The 25,530-nt window shown below is 43.3% G+C and overlaps 1 pseudogene across 1 annotated transcript in view; it reads left to right on the plus strand.

The window, feature by feature from the left end:
* The first annotated feature begins 3,428 nt into the window (after positions 1-3,428).
* Positions 3,429-25,530, plus strand: part of LOC311109017 (bone morphogenetic protein 7-like) — a 48,417-nt pseudogene continuing 26,315 nt past the window's right edge. Inside the window, exon 1 of the transcript in view lies at positions 3,429-3,951. The product of the transcript in view is annotated as a bone morphogenetic protein 7-like (transcript). The remainder of the gene's footprint in view (positions 3,952-25,530) is intronic.

Raw genomic sequence — 25,530 nt, forward strand, 5'->3', positions numbered from 1 at the left:
AAAAAAGACAGACTACGGTTTGCAACAGCACATGGAGACAAAGATTGCTCTTTTTTGAGAAATGTCCTCTGGTCTGATGAAACAAAAATAGAACTGTTTGGCCATAATGACCATCGTTATCTTTGGAGGACAAAGGGGGTTCTTGCAAGCCGAAGAACACCATCCCAACCGTGAAGCACGGGGGTGGCAGCATCATGCTGTGGGGGTGCTTTGCTGCAGGAGGGACTGGTGCACTTCACAAAATAGATGGCATCATGAGGAAGGAAAATTATGTGGATATATTGAAGCAACATCTCAAGACATCAGTCAAGAAGTTAAAGCTTGGTCACAAATGGGTCTTCCAAATAGACAATGACCCCAAGCATACTTCCAAAGTTGTGGCAAAATGGCTTAAGGACAACAAAGTCAAGGTATTGGAGTGGCCATCACAAAGCCCTGACCTCAATCCTGTAGAAAATGTGTGGGCAGACCTGACTCAGTTAAACCAGCTCTGCCAGGAGGAATGGGCCAAAATTCACCCAACTTATTGTGGGAAGCTTGTGGAGGCTACCCGAAACGTTTGACTCAAGTTAAACAATTTAAAGGCAATGCTACCAAATACTAATTGAGTGTATGTAAACTTCTGACCCACTGGGAATGTGATGAAAGAAATAAAAGCTGAAATAAATAATTCTCTCTACTATTATTCTGACATTTCACATTCTTAAAATGAATGGTGATCCTAACTGACCTAAGACAGGGAATTTTTACTAGGATTAAATGTCAGGAATTGTGAAAAACTGAGTTTAAATGTATTTGGCTAAGGTGTATGTAAACTTCCGACTTCAACTGTATATTTTAGAATCTTCAAAGTAGCCACCCTTTGCCTTGATGACAGCTTTGCACGCTCTTGGCATTCTCTCAACCAGCTTCATGAGGTAGTCACCTGGAATGCATTTCAATTAACAGGTGTGCCTTGCTAAAAGTTCATTTGTGGAATTTCATTCCTTCTTAATGCGTTTGAGCCAATCAGTTGTGTTGTGACAAGGTAGGGTTGGTATACAGAAGATAGCCTTATTTGGTAAAAGACCAAGTCCATATTATGGCAAGAACAGCTCAAATAAGCAAAGAGAAACGACAGTCCATCATTACTTTAAGACATGTATGTCAGTCAATCCGGAAAATTTCAATAACTTTTAAAGTTTCTTCAAGTGCAGTCACAAAAACCATCAAGCGCTATGATGAAACTGGCTCTCATGAGGACCGCCACAGGAAAGGAAGACCCAGAGTTACCTCTGCTGCAGAGGATAAGTTCATTAGAGTTACCAGCCTCGGAAATTGCAGCCCAAATAAATGCTTCACAGAGTTCAAGTAACAGACACATCTCAACATCAACTGATCAGAGGAGACTGCGTGAATCAGGCCTTCATGGTTGAATTGCTGCAAAGAAACCACTACTAAAGGACACCAATAAGAAGAAGAGACTTGCTTGGGCCAAGAAACACGAGCAATGGACATTAGACTGGTGGAAATCTGTCCTTTGGTCTGATGAGTCCAAATTTGAGATTTTTGGTTCAAACCGCCGTGTCTTTGTGAGACGCAGAGTAGGCGAACGGATAATCTCTGCATGTGTATTTCCCACCGTGAAGCACGGAGGAAGAGGTGTGATGGTGTGGGGGTGCTTTGCTGGTGACACTGTCAGTGATTTATTTAGAATTCAAGGCACACTTAACCAGCATGGCTACCACAGCATTCTGCAGCGACACACCATCCCATCTGGTTTGCGCTTAGTAGGACTGTCATTTGTTTTTCAACAGGACAATGACCCAACACACCTTCAGGCTGTGTAAGGGCTATTTGACCAAAAAGGAGAGTAATGGAGTGCTGCATCAAATGACCTGGCCTCCACAATCACCCAACCTCAACCCAATTGAGATGGTTTGGGATGAGTTGGACCCCAGAGTGAAGGAAAATCAGCCAACAAGTGCTCAGCATATGTGGGAACTCCTTCAAGACTGTTGGAAAAGCATTCCAGGTGAAGCTGGTTGAGAGAATGCCAAGAGTGTGCAAAGCTGTCATCAAGGCAAAGGGTGGCTACTTTGAAGAATCTAAAATCTAAAATCTATTTTGATTTGTTTTTGGTTACTACATGATTCCATGTGTTATTTCATAGTGTTGATGTCTTCACTATTATTCTACAATGTAGAAAAATAGTAAAAAATAAAGAAAAACCCTGGAATGAGTAGGTGTGTCCAAACTTTTGACTGGTACTGTATATATAAAAAAGTGGTCTGGTGCATTAGAAATGCATAGGAATAAAGTGTTATTTTGAGCAACCTGTGGTATTGAAGTCTATCTGTTGACAGGGTCATTAATTAAGCAAACGGATCACAATATGATTGAATTTGCTTAAAGGCATAAATATAATAATAAGGATGATTTATAAAAAAAATAACATAACGTGTCTGAGATGTTGCTGTTTTTCATTTCATCGTCAGGGGTCGTGGCTAACCAAGATAAAATTATTTCCAAACGGACTAGTTCCCTAAAGAAAATCCTAGATGACATTTAAATGGCTAAAACCTTTTAACAACTTAAAAATGAGACTGTTCTGACCCGTCTAGCCTAATGGAATACCATATATCACTATTTTTCGGCAGAGAAAGTTTTACATTTGGTGCAAAGGTTATTGCTACTGTATGTGTGCTGGCAAATGGTCATAAATATTAATTTAAGTATTTTTAAGTATTTCTCATAAGTATGAAAATATGTACGGCTTTTGATGGGCACTTTCTACATATAAATCAATATGTCATGAACTTTATGACGATATAATTGTCCCCAAAGCCCCACCTCTCCTCTGCCTCTGTGCGCACTAACTGGGCGTGTACAGTGGCTACACGCACGCGCTTTACTACCTGCTAATGCCGGTTAGCCAGAACAACTCTCTCACACACACGGCAGATACACAGTGCAACCGGTGGAATTTGTGAAACTTCAAGTTAAGGGGTAATTCTACGCAACTTTGGAAACTATTTTATTTAAGAGTTAAATACATACACTAAAGTAAAATGGTTTCTTTCAGAGTAGTTTTTATTCTTTTACCAGAAAACTTGGAATATAACTTTGACTTTTGACTGGGTCTGATTTGGACTTACCGTAGCGCTCATAAGTACATTTACTTTGTGCCTTTTGACGCAGAAAGCCGGGCTGTCAACTTCATGTAGGCTTTTCAGAATCAGAAATGATAAATAGGCCTACCAATTTTACCCCCAAAAATATTGGATAGTATTGCATAATGCGTAAATGACTTTCTATTACTTTTAAAGGAACTACTTCAGCTTATTTCAGTGAGAACCAGGAGCGCATTTGAAGACAGTTTTACGCGCAAAATATTGAATTATTGAAACCGCACGTCAGAGACACTCTGACTACAAACTGGACATACAATGACAAGCTGTTGGTTTGCCTTTGTGGGGTTGTGGTGGAGCGCTTATTGCATCTTCCTTATTGCAGGTAGCAATTATTTATTCGATGGGAACAACGAGGTGCACCCGAGTTTTATTCACCGGCGGTTGCGGACACACGAAAAGAGAGAGATGCAGAAGGAGATCCTCTCCATCCTTGGACTTCCACACAGACCTAGACCTCATCTGTCACATGGAAAGTACAACTCCGCTCCGCTCTTCATGCTGGATCTTTACAATACGATATCAAGCGAGGAGAAAAACGAAGTGGAGGGCATGCTGGAACAGTACCAGTCTATGTACACCACCCAAGGTCCCCGTTTAGCGACATATCAGGAAAATTCCTTCCTAAATGACGCCGACATGGTGATGAGCTTTGTCAATTTGGGTAAGATATACAATTATTCTATCGTTACACATTTAATTTATTTAACCTTATAGTCATTTAACTCCATTTGGAGATGTATCAATAATCCGATCGTAAATTGGAAACGTATGCTCATACGTAAAAAGCAGTTTCGCGAACATAATGCTACTCCGGTGGTTGAAAAATAGATAGACATCCTATAGTGTATCAGACTACGTGTTAATTACAGGTGTTCGGATGAGCCTGTATTGCGCGGTCGATGCATGCGCCATTGCACGCGCTCTCACGAACCACGGAATTATTTAGTCTAAACTCTTCTCAGTCCTCTTCAGTGGGAAAACAGTAAACCGATTAAATGCTGTTGTTTTTTTAATACTCTGTTGCCTATGAACTTAACGCTCAGGATATTTTATGCACAGGGATAAATAGGTTAATTTAGTCCAAATTCTGAAGCCTCAGAATGTTGTGGAACCGGTTCCATGATTTACGTCTGAGGGATGAATATGGAAAACATATCCATAGCAAACTATACTGAACAAAAATATAAACCCAACATGCAACAATTTCAACGATTTGAATGAGTTACAGTTCATATAAGGAAATCAGTCAAATTAAATGAATTAATTAGGCCCTAATCTATGGATTTCACATGACTGGGCAGAGGGGCAGCCATGGGTGGGCCTGAGAGGGCACAGGCCCACCCACTTGGGAGCCAGGCCCAGCCAATCAGAATGAGTTTTTCCCCCACAAAAGGGCTTTATTACAGACAGAAATACTCCTCAGTTTCATTAGCTGTCCAGACAGCGTCCCTTTGATAAAAAAAACAACTTTCCATACATGTTTGCCCAATGGAGAGGTGGTCAGAAAGTGACTTTTTGGACCTGAATGCCAAAACATTCAGGAGATAAAGGTGCTCAAAGTTGACCCATTTTGCATACCCCACCATACCATGAGAGGTCAATTTCTTCATCACTGGAAAATATAAATGGTTGAATTTTATATCATTTAGAAGCTTACAAACAGGGTTGTCAAACTATTTTATAATTTCTTGAAAAGAAAGTTGAAAAAACTATGAATTTTTTTAACCTTTATCGTCAATTAGCCTATCTAAAAACACCTAAACTCAGATTTGTTTCATTATCCACATATTACATTTTAGTCATTTAGCAGATGCTCTTATCCAGAGCGACTTACAGGAGCAATTAGGGTTAAGTGCCTTGCTTAAGGGCACATCGACAGATTTTTCACCTAGTCGGCTCGGGGATTAGAACCAGCGACCTTTCGGTTACTGGCACAACGCTCTTACCCACTAAGCTACCTGCCGTATGTTGTAGCTTAGACCATACTTTACATCATCTGAGGTTGTTGTGTTGTGCCAGCCATAGGTTGAGAAATACCTTGAATACAGGGTGGGTGTCCATTGAATCATAGAAATATATTTCTTAGAATGGACCTTATTCTTTCAGACCACTGCAATTTAGCTGGGTACACCATTGAAATTGAAATTGAATTGAAATACTACCACAAAGATGTCTGCCGGTCCACCCACCGTCAAATGTCAACTTAAATAGTCATGTCTATTCTATGATCTATATTTCTTTGATTTCAATAGGTTTCCTATGGAGGATTGACAGTATAATAAAAGATATACAGATATTCCCATTCATGTCAACATTCTCTGATGTGTGGACCTCCAACCATCTTTGTGGTACTATTCGAAAGTCGAAATTTCCATTTTATTCCCATTTTGTTCCATTTATCAGCCAAAACATGACACCTACCCTGTATTCAAGAGCAAGTTGTGTCTTAACCTATGGCTGGCACAACACAAAAACCTCAAATGATGTAAAGTAGGGTCTAAGCTACAACATATGTGAATATATAAAAAAAATCATTTAGATAATTTATGTTTAAGTTATATAAAATGACATCATTTTTATTTTAAAACTTTTTTGTCAATACATTATAAAACAGTTTGACTAAGATTGAATCGTACTACACTGGCTCTGATGCTCGTCGGATGTGGCAGGGCTTGAAAACTATTACAGACTACAAAGGGAAGCACAGCCGCGAGCTGCCCAGTGACACAAGCCTACCAGACGAGCTAAACCACTTCTATGCTCGCTTCGAGGCAAGCAACACTGAAGCATGCATGAGAGCACCAGCTGTTCCGGATGACTATGTGATCACGCTCTCCGTAGCCGATGTGAGTAAGACTTTTAAGCAGGTCAACATTCACAAGGCCGCAGGGCCAGACGGATTACCAGGACGTGTACTCCGAGCATGTGCTGACCAACTGGCAAGTGTCTTCACTGACATTTTCAACATGTCCCTGACTGAGTCTGTAATACCAACATGTTTCAAGCAGACCACCATAGTCCCCGTGCCCAAGGACTCTAAGATAACCTGCCTAAATGACTACCGACCCGTAGCACTGACGTCTGTAGCCATGAAGTGCTTTGAAAGGCTGGTCATGGCTCACATCAACAGCATCATCCCAGAAACCCTAGACCCACTCCAATTTGCATACCGCCCTAACAGATCCACAGATGATGCAATCTCTATTGCACTCCACACTGCCCTTTCCCACCTGGACAAGAGGAACACCTACGTGAGAATGCTATTCATTGACTACAGCTCAGCATTCAACACCATAGTGCCCTCTAAGCTCATCACTAAGCTAAGGATCCTGGGACTAAACATCTCCCTCTGCAACTGGATCCTGGACTTCCTGACGGGCCACCCCCAGGTGGTAAGGGTAGGTAACAACACATCTGCCACACTGATCCTCAACACGGGGGACCCTCAGGGGTGCGTGCTCAGTCCCCTCCTGTACTCTCTGTTCACCCATGACTGCATGGCCAGGCACGACTCCAACACCATCATTAAGTTTGCCGACGACACAACAGTGGTAGGCCTGATCACCGACAACGATGAGACAGCCTATAGGGAGGAGGTCAGAGACCTGGCCGTGTGGTGCCAGGACAACAACCTCTCCCTCAACGTGACCAAGACAAAGGAGATGATTGTGGACTACAGGGAAAAAAAGAGGACTGAGCACGCCCCCATTCTCATCGACGGGGCTGTAGTGGAACAGGTTGAGAGCTTCAAGTTCCTTGGTGTCCACATCACCAACGAACTATCATGGTCCAAACACACCAAGACAGTCGTGAAGAGGGCACGACAAAGCCTATTCCCCCTCAGGAGACTGAAAAGATTTGGCATGGGTCCTCAGATCCTCAAAAAATTCTACAGCTGCACCATCGAGAGCATCCTGACTGGTTGCATCACCGCCTGGTATGGCAACTGCTTGGCCTCCGACCGCAAGGCACTACAGAGGGTAGTGCGTACGGCCCAGTACGTCACTGGGGCCAAGCTTCCTGCCATCCAGGACCTCTATACCAGGCGGTGTCAGAGGAAGGCCCTCAAAATTGTCAAAGACTCCAGCCACTCTAGTCATAGACTGTTCTCCCTGCTACCGCACGGCAAGCGGTACCGGAGTGCCAAGTCTAGGTCCAAAAGACTTCTCAACAGCTTCTACCCCCAAGCCATAAGACTCCTGAACAGCTAATCATGGCTACCCGGACTATTTGCACTGCACCCCCACCCCATCCTTTTTATGCTGCTGCTACTCTGTTAATTATTTATGCATAGTCACTTTAACTCTACCCACATGTACATATTACTTCAACTATCTCAACTAGCCGGTGCCCCCGCACATTGACTCTGCACCGGTACCCCCCTGTATATATAGCCTCCCTACTGTTATTTTATTTTACTTCTGCTCTTTTTTTCTCAACACTTTTTTTGTTGTTGTTTTATTTTTACTTTTTTTGTTAAAAATAAATGCACTGTTGGTTAAGGGCTGTAAGTAAGCATTTCACTGTAATGTCTGCACCTGTTGTATTCGGCGCATGTGACCAATAAAATTTGATTTGATTTGATTTGACAACCCTGTTTGTAAGCTTTTAAATTAAATCCATTTAAACCGTTTATCTTTTCCAGTGATGAAGACATGGATGTCTCATGGTATGGTGGGGTATGCAAAATAGGTCAACTTTGAGCAGCTTTTATCTCTCAAAAAGTCACTTTCTGACCACTTCTACAATGGGCAAATATGTATGAAAGGTTTTGTTCAAATCAAAAGGGGTACTGTCAAAAAGTGATTGAATTCAAATGGATTTACCCCATAGCCTACAAGTTGCGGTTTAATGTGTAAACTGTGTTGCATTGTTTGTTGCTTCGCTAGATTTATTTAATTATACACCAGACGATAAAGTGATACTTTAATCATAAACGGTTTAACATAAAAGCCCACGGTCATTCCTTCCATTAGCTTCAGGAGTGTTTACAGAGCCTGTCTAAACAGACTGAATGAAGATTAACAGACTCTCTGGCAGGGGTTGGAACCGGTTCAGGGAACAGAACAGAAAACCCAAAAATATAGATTTTTGATTAGGAACGGAAACAGAACCTGGAACGAAAGTGAGCTGTAGTGTTTCGGAACATAACTGTTATTTTCAAATCTTGAGAACAGGTTCATAATGTAATTCCTAATGGTAGTATTAGCTTAAACACATTCCAGTTCACGTCATGTCATGATGTTCAGAGCTTCAAACCATGCACCATCCATGTGTATCCCTCTCTCTTGCTCCCTCCCCAACGTGCCTGCACTTATCTGACCAATCAAACATGTTAACAACTAGATTAGGTGTTCCATAGCAAGCTTCTCTATCCGTGCTAATGGGTTGGGTAAATTAATTAGCTATTTTGTAAAAACTGTTGATTTCACACACAAAAAAGGCACTATATGAACCGTTCATTTTTTTGGGTTCGAAACGGTTCAGAACTTTATTTTCTGGTCAGTACACTGGATTGAAATGAAAAAAATAGAGGTTCTGAACAGAATGATTGGGAAATCATTTAGGCTCCAACCCCTGCTCTCCGGTCAACGCTGCTAAACTTGATGGATTCATTTTTTTGAATATTGACATTATTGAGCCTGAAAATACTACGGAAGTGTCCTAAGAGCGATAAAAAAAAAAGTATGTGGCTCTTGTCAAAGTTGTTTTGAACTCAATTCCACAATCCACTGGGCAAAAACTGGTTGAATCAACGTTGTTTCCATGGCATTTCAACACCCTAAATAAATGTGATGACGTTGAATCAACGTGGAAAACTGATTGGATTTTTAAAATGTAATCAAAGCAAGGGCATTTCGTATTTGTTTTACCGAACTTTTAACCTAAATCCAATGACGTCTGTGCCCAGTGGGAAGTGATGAGCTAAAATTAAAAGTAGAGCATGTTAAAAACGACACAGCAAAAGCTTCCTTATATACCGTCCTCTGGAGTGTTCAACAGTGAAATTGTTACATGTAGTGATGAAAACCAGATATTGCTGGATGTTTTGTCCCTTCTACTGTGGGAGTGTGATAAGTCGTTTCGAATCCCGGTTATTTTTGGTTTTGCTGCTGTTGCACATCTGCATATCCAATTAAATTAATCATCTCCGGTACATCAGTTCCCATCCAATACATAGTACCCAGGGATTAGGTTGCCGTCTTGCTACTTACTTACTGCCTTGGACAAGATGGCTTCCTCCTCGAATGTAATGCTAGACAGGCCAAGGTGCTCCATCTGCTTTGCAAATAAAGCATTGTACGACCACTGTGTGTCATCGGATTAGCTTTTAATGCTAAGTATTTGACTGTTTCCTGATGGACGGCCGAGAAACATAGACTACGGGATGCCACTTACTGTCCGGGTGGTCTCGTTTCTTTCAAGTCTGCCTTCGGTCTTTGTATTGTATAGGGACAATCATCGGATCTGATAGGTGTTGGAAAATGTGGTGATGGACCTTTACTTTAGCATTGTAGGCCTCAACTGATCCACTGTACACCAGCTCTACTGATAGAGACCTCGTTGTGGGTTTTCCTATGGGGGTTCATGGATTTAGGAGTCCATTAACACTGCTACAGCATCTGTCTGAGTGGGAAGCAGACGCTCTGTTCCTCGTCAGTGATTCATAGTTAAGTCTTGTTTGGTCGTCCGCTGGTTGAGAACATCGCTCATGCCAACGACCCAAATTGACTCATCACAAGTAAAAGGAAATAACTTAAATTTGGTTAACAGAAACATCCCTTCCTTTCCCTCCCCCTCATTCCCTAAAATAGCCAGTTGATCATCGTCATCACTCTGTTTGCTTGGTGGTTAGCCTAACCTGGTGTGCGACACTATGTGCAGTTTGAGTCACATGGTGTCTCACCACCAAACCCAGACCGTGTGTAGTAGCCACGGTCGGTCGGTCAGTGGCAGCGCTAGTCAGCCTGAAGATGCTTTTGAAGATAATAGCTTCAGTCCTGTGAGAAAAGGGGGTCAACCACGGCATTCCATTGAAGTGAGCTGTCATTCGGTCTCCTAGAAAGTGAATGGTTTCACCTGTTCCGTTAAACAAGTATTCTAAACCACAGATGTGTCATTTTCCTTTGAAAAGCTAAGTTCGAAGGGTTTTCTGACCAGAAGAGGAGAACATGGTCTAAAAACATACACATAGTCAATTAGCTTTTGATTTAGAATATGGCTGCTGTGTCCAATAGTCTTCAGCCAGACTCATGAATGTACAGAAATGTCTTATATGAACTGGTTTAGTATGTGTGCTGCTGGAACGGGAACTTCAAATATTGTTCTCTTGTCATGTCCATGTCCACTTATTTCTGATGGATTCGCCTCACAGAAGGGTGAAGGTCTTCCTGAGCCTTGCTTGGCATGAGATCTTACCAAAAACTCCCATCTCCTGTCTCTCCTCCTAACTCTCTCTATGAGATCCTCTGAAGGGGGACTTCCAGTAAGTAAGGGTAAAATCCATCCCTGTTTGTAGGAGTTGTCTTGTTTGGAAATTAATTTTTCCACCTGCCAAGACCAGGCAGCTGTTGGCTTTTAACCACCATTCCGTGGTTTTCATGATTCACGGATGAGCCAGTCCTCACCCTTCCTGGTATGGCCTACCGTCACACCCCGTTGAACTGCAATGGAAGAGCCATCAGTGCCCCTCTTATCTAAGTCAACAGCCACCCGCGTCGGGCGTTAGCGCACCACCAGCCTGCCTCTCACACTTGAAAGGTGACCTGGGAGACTGAGGGTTTTCTAGGGGGGGGTTCAGGAGATTAACCGGGTCTAGACAATCCCAGGCTTACTCTAGCAATCCCAGCCTTTCAATTTTTTCCCCTATTTTACAATGCCTGGGTGCATTTCTGAGCAGCTAAATCTCAGGTAAACTGTGTTATTTTTGCACCAGAACATGTCCAAAACATTATCAAATAATTAGTTGAGAACGATCAAAGAGTTAATTGTTTGATTTCAAGGGCGGCTTTGGCCAATACCTGTGAAAGCCTGTAAACGGCTTCCTTTGGACCCCCTAAACAAAAGCAACATCATTCCTGCTTTGTGTTCAGGGTTTTAGGAGAAAATGAAGTGAAGAATTTGAGATATGCTGTCGTGGAATAAAATACAGTTTCTAAGCCATGAAGTTGAGGGAAAATAAGAGCTGTTGAAAAAAAAAAAAAAAAAAAGAGAAGATGGAGTTATGCTTTAACACCTAGCTCTGTAATAGTGTTCTGTATGGACGGATGGAAAAGCTATAACAACAGGACTCTAGAGATGTTTCTTCCATCAAACTGTTTGTTTCTATGAAGCGGCTGTATGTTTTGCCAAAGAGCCAAATACTGTCCAAACAGCTGAAAAGGAAGCTCTTTAAATGCGGTAACTCAATATGCAGAATCGTTTTTTGTGTATCTTGGGCACTTCATTGGAATTTCATTCGTCCCGTGTTGGAGTGGAAGCGATATATGTTTGAATTCGTAAAACATATGAAAGCAAACATGGTGTTTATGGTTTGTTAATTCAATTAATCCCCTTGTTTTAAAACTTTATTAAGTTCAGCCACCTAAAAGCCTCATTTCTGTCCTTCAGTAGGCCTATGTGCAGGAAATGCCTCAGAGAACACTTTGACTCTTTGACACACACACACACACACACACACACACACACACACACACACACACACACACACACACACACACACACAGATGAGATGACCCTAAGGTCGAAAGATAACACTTTTTAAGAGGGCATTCCGTTTAGAAGTTTCATTAGATCATTTGTTTTGGTACTGTCCACTTGTAGCTTGTTTCTGGACACAGGTTCAGGAATGGCTGAAGGATTGCAATATTTGCATGGAGCTGACCCTGCAGATAGCACTACTGGGTGATCTGAAAAGTCATAGTGAATCGATCAATAATATAATAATACTTTTAGCAAAGATGTTTATTTTCAATTCACAAACTGTAGAAACAATGAGAATAGAAAGGTTCAGAACTTTTGTAAAACATCACAGTACAGTTGAAAAATATATGGCAAATAGAAATCCAATATAGATGGTGTTAAGAGAAAGATGGGAGGTGTTGAATGGAGATGAAGGATGGGACTAATAACAACAACTAATAACAACAAGATAACTAGTGTAAGACATGCTGTGTCCATAATAAGTATATAGGTTACAGTGAGGGAAAAAAGTATTTTATCCCCTGCTGATTTTGAACGTTTGCCCACTGACAAAGAAATGATCAGTCTATAATTTTAATGGTAGGTTTATTTGAACAGTGAGAGACAGAATAACAACAACAAAAAAATCCAGAAAAACGCATGTCAAAAATGTTATAAATTGATTTGCATTTTAATGAGGGAAATAAGTATTTGACTCCCTCTCAATCAGAAAGATTTCTGGCTCCCAGGTGTCTTTTATACAGGTAACGAGCTGAGATTAGGAGCACACTCTTAAAGGGAGTGCTCCTAATCTCAGCTTGTTACCTGTATAAAAGACACCTGTCCACAGAAGCAATCAATCAATCAGATTCCAAACTCTCCACCATGGCCAAGACCAAAGAGCTCTCCAAGGATGTCAGGGACAAGATTGTAGACCTACACAAGGCTGGAATGGGCTACAAGACCATCGCAAAGCAGCTTGGTGAGAAGGTGACAACAGTTGGTGCAATTATTCGCAAATGGAAGAAACACAAAAGAACTGTCAATCTCCCTCTGCCTGTGGCTCCATGCAAGATTGTGGGTTCGATAAAATAATGTATGCACTAACTGTAAGTCGCTCTGGATAAGAGCGTCTGCTAAATGACTAAAATGTAAATGTAAATGTAATCTCACCTCGTGGAGTTGCAATGATCATGAGAACGGTGAGGAATCAGCCCAGAACTACACGGGAGGATCTTGTCAATGATCTCAAGGCAGCTGGGACCATAGTCACCAAGAAAACAATTGGTAACACACTACGCTGTGAAGGACTGAAATCCTGCAGCGCCCGCAAGGTCCCCCTGCTCAAGAAAGCACATATACAGGGCCGTCTGAAGTTTGCCAATGAACATCTGAATGATTCAGAGGAGAACTGGGTGAAAGTGTTGTGGTCAGATGAGACCAAAATCGAGCTCTTTGGCATCAACTCAACTCGCCGTGTTTGGAGGAGGAGGAATGCTGCATATGACCCCAAGAACAACATCCCCACCGTCAAACATGGAGGTGGAAACATTATGCTTTGGGGATGTTTTCTGCTAAGGGGACAGGACAACTTCACCGCATCAAAGGGACGATGGACGGGGCCATGTACCGTCAAATCTTGGGTGAGAACCTCCTTCCCTCAGCCAGGGCATTGAAAATGGGTCGTGGATGGGTATTCCAGCATGACAATGACCCAAAACACATGGCCAAGGCAACAAAGGAGTGGCTCAAGAAGAAGCACATTAAGGTCCTGGAGTGGCCTAGCCAGTCTCCAGACCTTAATCCCATAGAAAATCTGTGGAGGGAGCTGAAGGTTCGAGTTGCCAAACGTCAGCCTCGAAACCTTAATGACTTGGAGAAGATCTGCAAAGAGGAGTGGGACAAAATCCCTCCTGAGATGTGTGTAAACCTGGTGGCCAACTACAAGAAACGTCTGACCTCTGTGATTGCCAACAAGGGTTTTGCCACCAAGTACTAAGTCATGTTTTGCAGAGGGGTCAAATACTTATTTCCCTCATTTAAAATGCAAATCAATTTATAACATTTTTGACATGCGTTTTTCTGGATAATTTTTTTGTTATTCTGTCTCTCACTGTTCAAATAAACCTACCATTAAAATTATAGACTGATCATTTCTTTGTCAGTGGGCAAACGTACAAAATCAGCAGGGGATCAAATACTTTTTTACCTCACTGTATGTGTATATATATATATGTATGTGTATATATATGCGAGAGAAAAAAAACATATGGGGGATTGGAAGTGATGCAGACAATTACATTGATGGAAGTTACAATCTATCTGCAATATTAAAGCTGATCTACCCCCAAAGAAAGTTCAGCCGCCTAAAAGCCTAATTTCTGTCCTTCAGTAGGCCTATGTGCAGGAAATGCCTCAGAGAACACTTTGAATCGTACACACACACACACACACACACACACACACACACACACACACACACACACACACACACACACACACAGATGAGATGACCCTAAGGTCGAAAGATAACACTTTTTAAGAGGGCATTCCGTTTAGAAGTTTCTGTCACACCCTACTCTTAAACGCCCTGATGGTATCGATCCCTCTCACACCATCACTCTCTAACTTGACAAGATGGCTGTCATGATTGGTCGCTATACGTGAAAAGAATGCCATGATGCGTGCTTTTTTTCTCTCCAAATTCCTTCTCTGAAGATTCTATGGACATTCCTATTCCCGGTGGGACGGTGTGGGATGGGACCGCCGTGAGCGGAAGGAGATGAAAGCTTTAGACATGGCACACTCTGGCAGTTAGCGATCTGTCGAGGAGTGCTGAGTACCGCGTGCTGAGTACCGCGATGGAACGTCTGATTACGGGCCGCTCTTCTCCCATTTATCACGTTGTGTGCAGGCATGCAGGAATGTTTGCTCTGATATGCCTCTAGGACAGGCCTGAAAACTCCCTTACGGCTCAAAACTGTTGCACTGGTGGCAGAGGCCAAGAAGAGCGTAGAGTAGAGCAGACCTGCTTCTGCTCTGACCTTCTGACCCTTGGCGTTTCTCTAAGAGAAGGGCTTTAGTGAGGAATGAGAGTGTGTGTGTGTGTGTGTGTGTGGAACCAGAGGATTCCCTAGGCCAGTAATACAGATAGGAGGACAACAGTCTACCCTGGTGATAGAAATGTTGCTTCCAGTTTGTTGGATTGTTTGTTTTCTAGATGAGTTGTTATTATCTATGATACGCGTTTGGTGTAACAAGTGGTTAATTCTCTTTTCACCTGCTCTCTAAGTCAATGGGAGGTGGGGGGCTAGTGGTGGGAGCGTGAGAAAAGCATCGCCCCTCTCTCTGAGCGCCCCCTCTCCTGCTCCTTAGGCCTTTACCACCTTCCCTGCTGAGGAGTTATGGACGCCTGGGTGCCGTAGGTGGCGTTAGCGTGTCTTGAATCAACACAGCGCTGATATGTTGATGCGAAGCAGCTGTGAAATACACACAAACACACACACACACACACACACACACACACACACACACACACACACACCTGTAGACGCATGCTCGTATGCCTACACACAGACAGACTCGCGCATACACACCTCAGGTATTTGTTTTGTCAGTCTCCTTTGTTGCTTTTCAAGCTTGACATGCTGCAACTGATATCATTGATATCAAATTGATTCAGGGAGGTATTTAAATGTCATTTCTATTATTATTATGTATTCAAACACATAGACATCAGGATGATGGGAGGATATGATGGTGGATATTGGTTACTCTGTGACACGCAATTCCAGGCAGCTATCCGAATTATCAGGACTTCATAAAATGTGGTTAACAATAAAGCACGGTCAACAGAGACGTCCATTAAAGAAGAGTTGTGCACGTCATGTCTAACTAATGACAGGCTGCCTGAAAACGGAGCTGTGTCCTGTCCAACACAGAAAAGAGCAGGATTTATCTCCAGCCAATAAAAGGCAAAAGGAGGACACACCCAGATGTGTCAGGAAGACAGAGACATGGATAGAAAGAGCAGAGAGGGCCAACCCACTGAGGCCACGGGTGATTTGAGTGTTTCTGTGGCCTGGAAGTGAGCAAGAGGAAGCAGAGGAGTCAGGATTCCCACACACTCAATGGAAGACGTTGTGGGTAGAGATGGGGCAGGGTTGACCACCACTACCCTTCAGTGTTCCCAGCCCGGTCCGACCTCTAAAGAGGACGTGCCTGAAACAACAACCCGGGGAGAATCAGGGCTTCCGCGTGCTCCAAACACTCCAACCCCTTCAACCTCTTACAAGTGGCCCCGCTTTAAAAAATAATTCAAATTTACGAGGGCCAGGCGAGCAGAGGGGCTGACTTTCCAAACACGATACGGGCATGAAAACAATGCGAGATGGGAGCTCCCTGCGCTAAGGAGAGAGATGGAGAGCATACTCCCATTCCCACTGGCACATTCCACTAGTCAGTTCACTGTCTAGGCTGCTTCCAGACTGTTTACCTGCCCTCAGACCCAAAACACCCTGTATTGTTCAATATTCACATGCCTGTCCTGTGGCCTAGGAAGGAATGTGTTCTAAACACTGGCTGCCAATGAATAGAATAGAAAAACGTGTGAGCTGAGCTGTGTTTCTCTGCTGTCCCGTCTCCGACTGACCTGTCAGGTCTGGAGGGTTGGAAGTTGGAACTCTTGATTTATTAGGCGCACTTAAGTCTTTTCGTCAGGACCGTCCAGTTCGGAGTGTGTTTTTAAATCATATGGCCGGTATCAAAGCAGGGAAAGGAATTCCCCCGTTGCGGTCGGTCTCCATGGTTACGTCTGTGTCATGTTTCACTCTTTCGAGTAGTAAGGATGGAGTGTTGAGCCGAAGAGCCTTTTTTAAATGGACCCAAAGCCGTCATCTGGTATTACACGTCTAGATCCCTGGTGAATTGCTTGAGAACCCCATAGAATATATTAATGTAATGTTGACATGTTGTATGTTGACTACCGTGCTGACATTTTTACTGACAGACCAGTGCAGGTACTTACTGTAGTACTTATCCTAGTTTATGTACAGTCCCTAGTACCGATCTCTGGCCCTGACCACGTTGCTGTGTTTAAATTGTGTATCAAAAGACGGGCTTACATACAAGTCAACACGGTAACAATAGAGCTGCTCTGATTTATCAGCGGATCATGTGCTCTTGTTTTGAGCCAATGAACAGCATTGTGGTCTACTCAGAGTTTCCAATGGGAATAGCATGGAGCCTCATCCCTCATACCGGTGAGGTAGAGAGGGAAAGGAGGGGTATAGAGAGATACTCTGGCCTTCTAACTTGTGGCTGTGGAATGCAAGCCACCAATATTTTGACTTCTCCTTTGGAAACAGCTGCGTTTCCTTTTTAATCGGATCCCTCAGGAGAAATCCATCTCGTCCGTCTGACACAGGCTTCCTCCTCTAAATCTGAGAACGTAGGGGCCAGGCGAGCGGTCAGACACACACCTGCTACAGCAGACACCAGATCACTATAGCAGGTCTCCCCACCCGGTCCTTCTGCCACCTCACACACACACACACACACACACACACACACATACACACACCGACACACACACACACACACACACACACACACTAGGTACCAGCCCTCAAATGGCATTCCACAAAGCCTGAAAGGCCAATAAAAGGGAACCTTGACAATAATCATCACAGACTTATCAGAGTATAAAAAAAAGATCCCTGGTGGAAATTAGAAGCGTACAGATTTGGGGGAGAGAAGAAAGGAAAGTGCTTCAGAAATCAACGCAGTCCATCTCTGTTTATATTTAGTTTGTACTAATGGAAGCTAAACTGAGAAGTAGCAAGGGAGACATTTTTTACAGAGGGTCATTAGTTTGGCCCATAGGAAAGCAGTAGCCTGGGTCATTAGTTTGGCCCATAGGAAAGCAGTAGCCTTCATTGTCTGTAGCCTATAAATCTAAGAGGAAATTGACCAAAACATCAAGGACGGAGAACCCTACAGTAGTGGAAGAAATGAGATCAGAGGCTTTTTAAAGATCTCCCAATCAGATGGCCATTGATTCTCCCATTACATTTTACACACACTCTTATCCAGAGCGACTTACAGGAGCAATTAGGGTTAAGTGCCTTGCTCAAGGGCACATCGACAGATTTTTCACCTAGTCGGCTCGGGGATTAGAACCAGCGACCTTTCCGTTACTGGCACAATGCTCTTAACCACTAAGCTTCCTGCTGCCCCGTAAAGATGGACATTGATGGTATCTCCCATGCGTTTGGCGTAGCTTCATAGAGCAGATATGCGCTGTGCTAACTGAAAGGTAGTTTTGGACACCCCTCAGGCCCACACAGATGCTTTGTCCCTGTATCCTATGGCGACCAAGGGACAGTGTTGCCTGGCTACCCAGTCACATTGCTCCGGCCAACTGATGTTTCTTCTCAACGGATTCTGGATTTGCTTTCCTCCCCGACGATCTCTAGAATGCGAACACATTCCGACCGTTCAGATTGGTCCCACAAACCGATGGGTTGGGCCAGAGCCGGCATGATGACGTTATCAACTTTGATACTATGATGGGTTAGATTTGTTCGACGATCCAATCGCTGAGGAATTTGCCCTCATTTTGAAGTCACACAAACGAATAGGATGGCAGTTTCAGACTGAATGGATGGAGCGATTTGATTGAGCAGCGGAATTAAATTCAGGATGAGTCGTCAGGCAAAGGGACAGGGAACTTTGAGGTTAGGATAAGAACCATGTAAACACTTCTATGTGTACAGTATGAATGTCTGGAATATGTTTAGCAGTATGTGGGATGATAATGATGCTGATCTCAGTATTGTCGCTTTTGCGCTTGTGTACAAACACCAGCTAGTAACCTGTTATCGCTCTTACTTTATTTAACAATGTTTGGTTGGGTTTATTTTATTGTTTGTGTGTGTGTGAGTGAAAGCACCCATCGGATCTTCCCCCTGAGCAACCCTTGTCCTGGGATGTCAGGGAGGAGACAAATTACAGGATTGTATGAGAAGATCCCGTTCTGCAGAGTAGACCACCATTAGTCTGTTCCAAGAAGACTGTTCTATCAGCTGTACTTTAGCTGTTTTTATTCATGTCTCCGTGTCAAAACGTGGAAAAGAATGTGAGTGTTTATTTTCCAGCTCATTTCTGCGATTTTTATGGAATTCTTTCTCAATTAGAAAAAAATATATTACACTATTTGTTGACAGGCTTACATTGGGCAGCGAATGAGAACGGCTGCTCTTACAAGGGCTGTTGAAGAAATCGCTACTGACTTTTAATGTCAATGAGCCTGCTCTGTGGACACCTGAGGCCTTAAGCATAACCAATGCCTGTAATCTGGTTCAGGTTATTAATCAACCTGCCAGGGTGTTTACAAACAGTACAGGAACTATATCATCCACGTGTATTGATTATATTTGACTAATGCTGCAGAACTTTGTTCTAAAGCTGTATCCACCCATTGGATGCAGTGATCACAATATAATAGCTGTATCCAGAAAAGCCAAAGTTCCAAAGGCACGGCCTAAAATAGGGTATAAGAGATCATACAAAAAGTTTTGTAGTGAATCCTATGCTGAAGATGTTAAGGTCTAATATGTGTAATGGGGAGCAGCATCCAGACTCTACACTTCAAGCATTTTATGAAATTGCTCCTTTCAGTTATTGATAAACATGCACCTGTTAAGAAAGTGACTGTTAGAACTGCTAATGCGCCGTGGATTGATGAGGAACTGAAAAACTGTTTGGTTGAAAGAGATGGGGCAAAAGGAGTGGCTAAGAAGTCTGGCTGCACATCTGACTGGCTGACTTACTGCAAATTGAGAAATTATGTGACTAAACTGAACAAAAATAAGAAGAAACTGTATCATGAAACGCAGATAAATTATATAAAATATGATGGGAAAAAGCTTTGGAGAACTTTAAATGAAATGATTTGCAGAAAGACTAATTCAACACCGTCTTGTATTGAATCAGATGGCTCTTTCATCACAAAACCCTTTGATGTGGCCACGCTGTCCCCTCTGAACAGTCGATGTTGAGATGTGTCTGTTACTTGAACTCTGTGAAGCATTTATTTGGGCTGCAATCTGAGGTGCAATTAACTCTAATGAACTTATCCTCTGCAGCAAAGGTAACTCTGGGTCTTCCTTTCCTGTGGCGGTCCTCATGAGAGCCAGCTTCATCATAGCGCTTGATGGTTTTTGCAATTGCACTTGAAGAAACTTTAAAAGTTCTTGACATTTTCCGGATTGACTGACCTTCATGTCTTAAAGTAATGATGGACTGTCGTTTCTCTTTGCTTATTTGAGCTGTTCTTGACATAATATGGACTTAGTTTCCTCAACTTGTTTATAACCAACTTGTTTTATGAATAATTCCAAAGGCCACCACTAAATCTTAGCTAACCCTTTATGGGCGGTAGACTGTAACACAGTAAATGTTTGGTTTCGTTCATTTCTATGCACTAGAGAGGGCGAAGGACGCAATGAAGCCCATCTGATTGTAATGATGAGGAGTGGAGTGATGGATCTCAAAAAAAGTCAATGTATTTAGCTAAAGTGAAGGATTAAATTGAAACTTTAGCTGGAGGAAACTCCAACACTGTTGCCGAGGTGAAAGATTACATTCAAGCTTCAGCAGGGAGGAAACTCCATCTGTAGCTCATTGCTATGAGCTGAATGGCATGGTTGCTAGGGTGAAAACTGTGGTTGAAGCCTTAGCTGGAGGAAGTGTTGCATTTCCATTGTCGTTTTCGTTGCACCTGCATTCAGTAGCATCTATGAGTCACATTATTATTATTATGAATTGTATTGGCGTCATACGGGAGAACCAAGGACACGGGTGGTTCCTAATGCTGTGAGGTTCTCGCTAGTGTTTACAGAACAACTGGTTCTGAGAGATTAGGATCAGGACCTGCAATTGTAACAGTAAGCAACTGTGTAACAAAATGGATGACTGCAGTGTAGTCGTTATTATGAGCACTTGTTGCATGGATAGCTAAGGCATGAGAATGTGAAAGTGTGTATTCTTATTACAAATGTATGTAGTTCTGTACCTGTCTATTAATGTTCTGTATTATGTCATGTTATGTAGTTCTATCCTTCAGCTGTAACTGTCTGTTGGTCTAATGTATTACGTCATGTTATGTAGTTCTATCCTTTAGCTGTACCTGTCTATTAATGTTCTGTATTATGTCATGTTATGTAGTTCTATCCTTCAGCTGTAACTGTCGGTGTAATGTATTATGTCATGTTATGTAGTTCTATCCTTCAGCTGTACCTGTCTGTTGGTGTTCTGTATTATTTCATGTTTTGTAGTTCTATCCTTCAGCTGTAACTGTCTTTTGGTGTAATGTATTATGTCATGTTTTGTGTGGACCCAAGGAAGAGTAGCTGCAGCTTTGGCTGTAGCTAATGGGGATCCTGATAAAATACCAAACACACACAGAATAAATTCCTCTCAGCGGTGTAGTTATGTCTTGAGAGCTGGGGAAGAAATGGGAATTAAATCTCCCAATGACACACAGGTATGAGGGGGATGACTGCTACCATTCAGCCGTCCGCCGATTGGGGCTCCTGATAGTGTCTGTAGGTTACATCCAAGGCCGTACACGGGCAGGCAGTCATCTTTTAGCAGAGCCCCAGCAGAGCTGCAATTATCACAAATTACCCGTACCTTCTGAGTGCCCCGGGACTATAAAACCTGAGAAGTGCATCCAGATTAGATATTTTTTTCTGGGCATTCGTGTGGAATGCAGCACTGACATACTGGGCGGTGGAAAAATGCGTCCGGACCGTAGACGCTTCCTGTCAGGGGGTTTGGATCAGACTCCTGATCCATTTTTAAAAGATTATGATTACAGTCAAAATAGGATTCTAATGGGGACTGATGTCCTAGTGTGGAATTATTCCTGAGTGATGTCATTATGTAACCTGGAAGGCAAATGGGCCAATAGCTGGCCAGTTTTGGCTTGAAGGCTCTTCTTCAACTGCTGATGGTCTATGACAGTCTTTGCCACGGATGGTCTCCTGACTCATATCCTCACCAGGGATGGTCTCCTGCCTCATATCCTCACCAGGGATGGTCTCCTGCCTCATATCCTCACCAGGGATGGTCTCCTGCCTCATATCCTCACCTGGGATGGTCTCCTGCCTCATATCCTCACCTGGGATGGTCTCCTGCCTCATATCCTCACCAGGGATGGTCTCCTGCCTCATATCCTCACCAGGGATGGTCTCCTGCCTCATATCCTCACCAGGGATGGTCTCCTGCCTCATATCCTCACCTGGGATGGTCTCCTGCCTCATATCCTCACCTGGGATGGTCTCCTGCCTCATATCCTCACCTGGGATGGTCTTCTGCCTTATATCCTCACCAGGGATGGTCTCCTGCCTTATATCCTCACCAGGGATGGTCTCCTGCCTCATATCCTCACCAGGGATGGTCTCCTGCCTTATATCCTCACCTGGGATGGTCTCCTGCCTCATATCCTCACCAGGGATGGTCTCCTGTCTCATATCCTCACCACGGATGGTCTGCTGCCTCATATCCTCACCTGGGATGGTCTCCTGCCTCATATCCTCACCAGGGATGGTCTCCTGCCTCATATCCTCACCAGGGATGGTCTCCTGCCTCATATCCTCACCTGGGATGGTCTCCTGCCTCATATCCTCACCAGATATGGTCTGCTGCCTCATATCCTTGCCAGGAATGGTCTCCTTCTTCATATCCTCACCTGGGATGGTCTCCTGCCTCATATCCTCACCAGGGATGGTCTCCTGCCTCATATCCTCACCAGGGATGGTCTCCTGCATCATATCCTCACCATGAATGGTCTCCTGCCTCATATCCTCACCAGGGATGGTCTCCTGCCTCATATCCTCACCAGGAATGGTCTCCTGCCACATATCCTCACCAGGGATGGTCTCCTTCTTCATATCCTCACCTGGGATGGTCTCCTGCCTCATATCCTCACCAGGGATGGTCTCCTGCCTCATATCCTCACCAGGGATGGTCTCCTGCCTCATATCCTCACCAGGAATGGTCTCCTGCCTCATGACCTCACCAGGGATTGTCTCCTGTCTCATATCCTCATCATGGTGGGGTGGACTGCCCATTCATTTTCAAATGTTTGTGCTCTGACCGGGGCTATGGCTGTGTGAGGGCTGAGCTGTGTTGGGGCTGTGACTGTGTGAGGGCTGAACTGTGTCGGGGCTGAGCTATGTGGGGGATGTGACTGTGTGAGTGTGTGTGTGCATATGTGTGTGTGCACGGGGGTACGTCTCCGTCGTAAACCCCCGATCCCGCCAGTGACCCATGCCTGAACCGGTGTCTCCTGTTGGGCAGGCTTTGATGCAGGCTCCGGGTCAAAGTAGAGGATCAGGGCCCGGGACGAGTGTCCAGGGACACCCTAAAACCCCACTCTCACCCCCACAACCAGACCCCATCTAGCTGCCTTACAACAAAGCCCCTCAGGCCAGCAGGACGTGGAAACAGGCCCTGGGGGAAGTGGAGCGTGGCGGCCCCTCAGGCAGATGGATACAACCACCACCTCCGCCGCAGAGATGGGGGACTGCGAAAAATGTCTAAACATTTATAAGTAAAAGGATATTTTTCCAAGGGATTCGTTTTTGCATGGACTCCTAATGCCAACAAATAGATTCACATAGAAATATGAGTTATAGATCTGTCATTCTCATTGAAAGCAAGTCTAAGAAGCTGTAGATCTGTTCTATGTGTAGTATTTCTATGCTTCCCATTCTTAAGTTTCGTTTTTGCGTCTTTAACTTTCGGTTTTCTACACCAGCTTCAAACAGCTGAAAATACAATATGTTTGGTAATGGAAAATATATTTCACAGCGGTTTAGATGGTACAATGATTCTCTACACTATACTTGCTTGTTTTATCACATAAACTGAAATTAGGCAAACTATTTGAATTTTAGCAACCAGGAAATGGCAGAGCGATTTCTGCATAATGCACCTTTTAAGTTTGGACTGGTTTTTACTTTGAGAAATGTATTTTTTGTTTGGCTTCGGTTCATCATGTGCAGTGCTCTTGAATATTTAGGCCCACCATGTGAAGCCCCAAGAGTTTCCCAAGAAACAGGAGTTGAACAAACCTTTAATTATGAACACTGTAGCGAGAGTGGGAAGGCATTGAGATGTGTGAAAGAGTCCCACCTCAGAAGCCAACTGAGATAATCACAGTATAATTACATAAACATTATATGAATTCTTCACATGCCTTGGGCCGTGTTGCATTTTTATCGGTTGGACCATCGGCGACGTCTTTGGAATCTTTTTTTTCATTTTTCTTGTGTGGTCTGACTGTTTGACGGGATGCAAAGATTTTATTGAAGGGCTTGTGCGAACTGCAAAGTGGCTTTTTTTTCTCTCGCTTTAGTTCACAGCTATGCATTGTGGGTATGGCAGCTCATTCCTGAATGAATAGCAAATTAGAGAGACTTAACGACAAAGCGGATTGTTGAGTAGATTTACAGTCTGAACTGTTGGCTGGGCTCTAACCCGAGCTCTTGTTTTGGGTTTTCTGTTTTCTGTAAAGTTCCAAGTTGTTTTCCATTGTGGCTAACAATAATGCATATTATATGCCTCAGGTCAAATGTAGTTGATTCACAACTTGGAGAATTACAGCCGTAATATAACAGACTATGTTCTCTGCACTCCAAGTCATGGATTTGTAATTAACATTATACTTCTACGGTATCTTGAGGAAAAGCGTAAAAAGATGTAGGCTATATAGTTTCTAGTTTATAATTAGAAACTAGGTTTTAAAACGACAACATCCAGATGGATCCAAACATCTTTATTCTCCATCAGAGTGGTAGTACCCCAAGTAAAACCTTCTCACTGTGAGGAATTACTAACATAGACTCTTATCTCCCTCGCTAACTTTACGCATCAGTTGTCAGAGCACCTTACCGATCACTGCACCTGTACACAGCCCATCTGAAATTAGCCCACCCAACTACCTCATCCCTATATTGTTATTTATTTTGCTCTTTTGCACCCCAGTATCTCTATTTGCACATCATCTCTTGCACATCTAGCATTCCAGTGTTAATACTAAATTGTAATTATTTTGCACTATAGCCTATTTATTGCCTTACCTCCATAACTTGCTACATTTGCACACACTGTATATATATTTTCTGTTGTATTTTTTGACTTTATGTTTTTTTACCCCATATGTAACTCTGTGTTGTTGTTTTTATCGCACTACTATGCTTTATCTTGGCCAGGTCGCAGTTGTAAATGAGAACTTGTTCTCAACTGGCTTACCTGGTTAAATAAAGGTTAAATAAAATTTAATTAAAATTAAAAAAATAAGTCATCAGTCTTCTCCCCTGTTGACTTGGGCAACCCTGACTGAACACTACTGGGCTAGCCCTCCCCTTAACCCTCATGTTGTCAAACCATTACTCAGCTGAAACGCACTGGCGTTGACACACAGACCATCCCAAAGCCACTTTTAGAGACCTGCCATCTACTGGGTGTTAACCACCACACTTTGCTACAGCGCCTCCTTGGTTTGGGAGGTGGTAGTACAGGTGCGTAGCTACTAGCCAGCATGAGGAGCAGTGCTGTGGGGGAGACAGCGATTGTTTTTCTTTGCGGTTAAGGGCGGGGAGGG

The sequence above is a fragment of the Coregonus lavaretus genome (assembly GCF_964263955.1).
Source record: "Coregonus lavaretus genome assembly, chromosome: 34".
NCBI lineage: Eukaryota > Metazoa > Chordata > Actinopteri > Salmoniformes > Salmonidae > Coregonus > Coregonus lavaretus.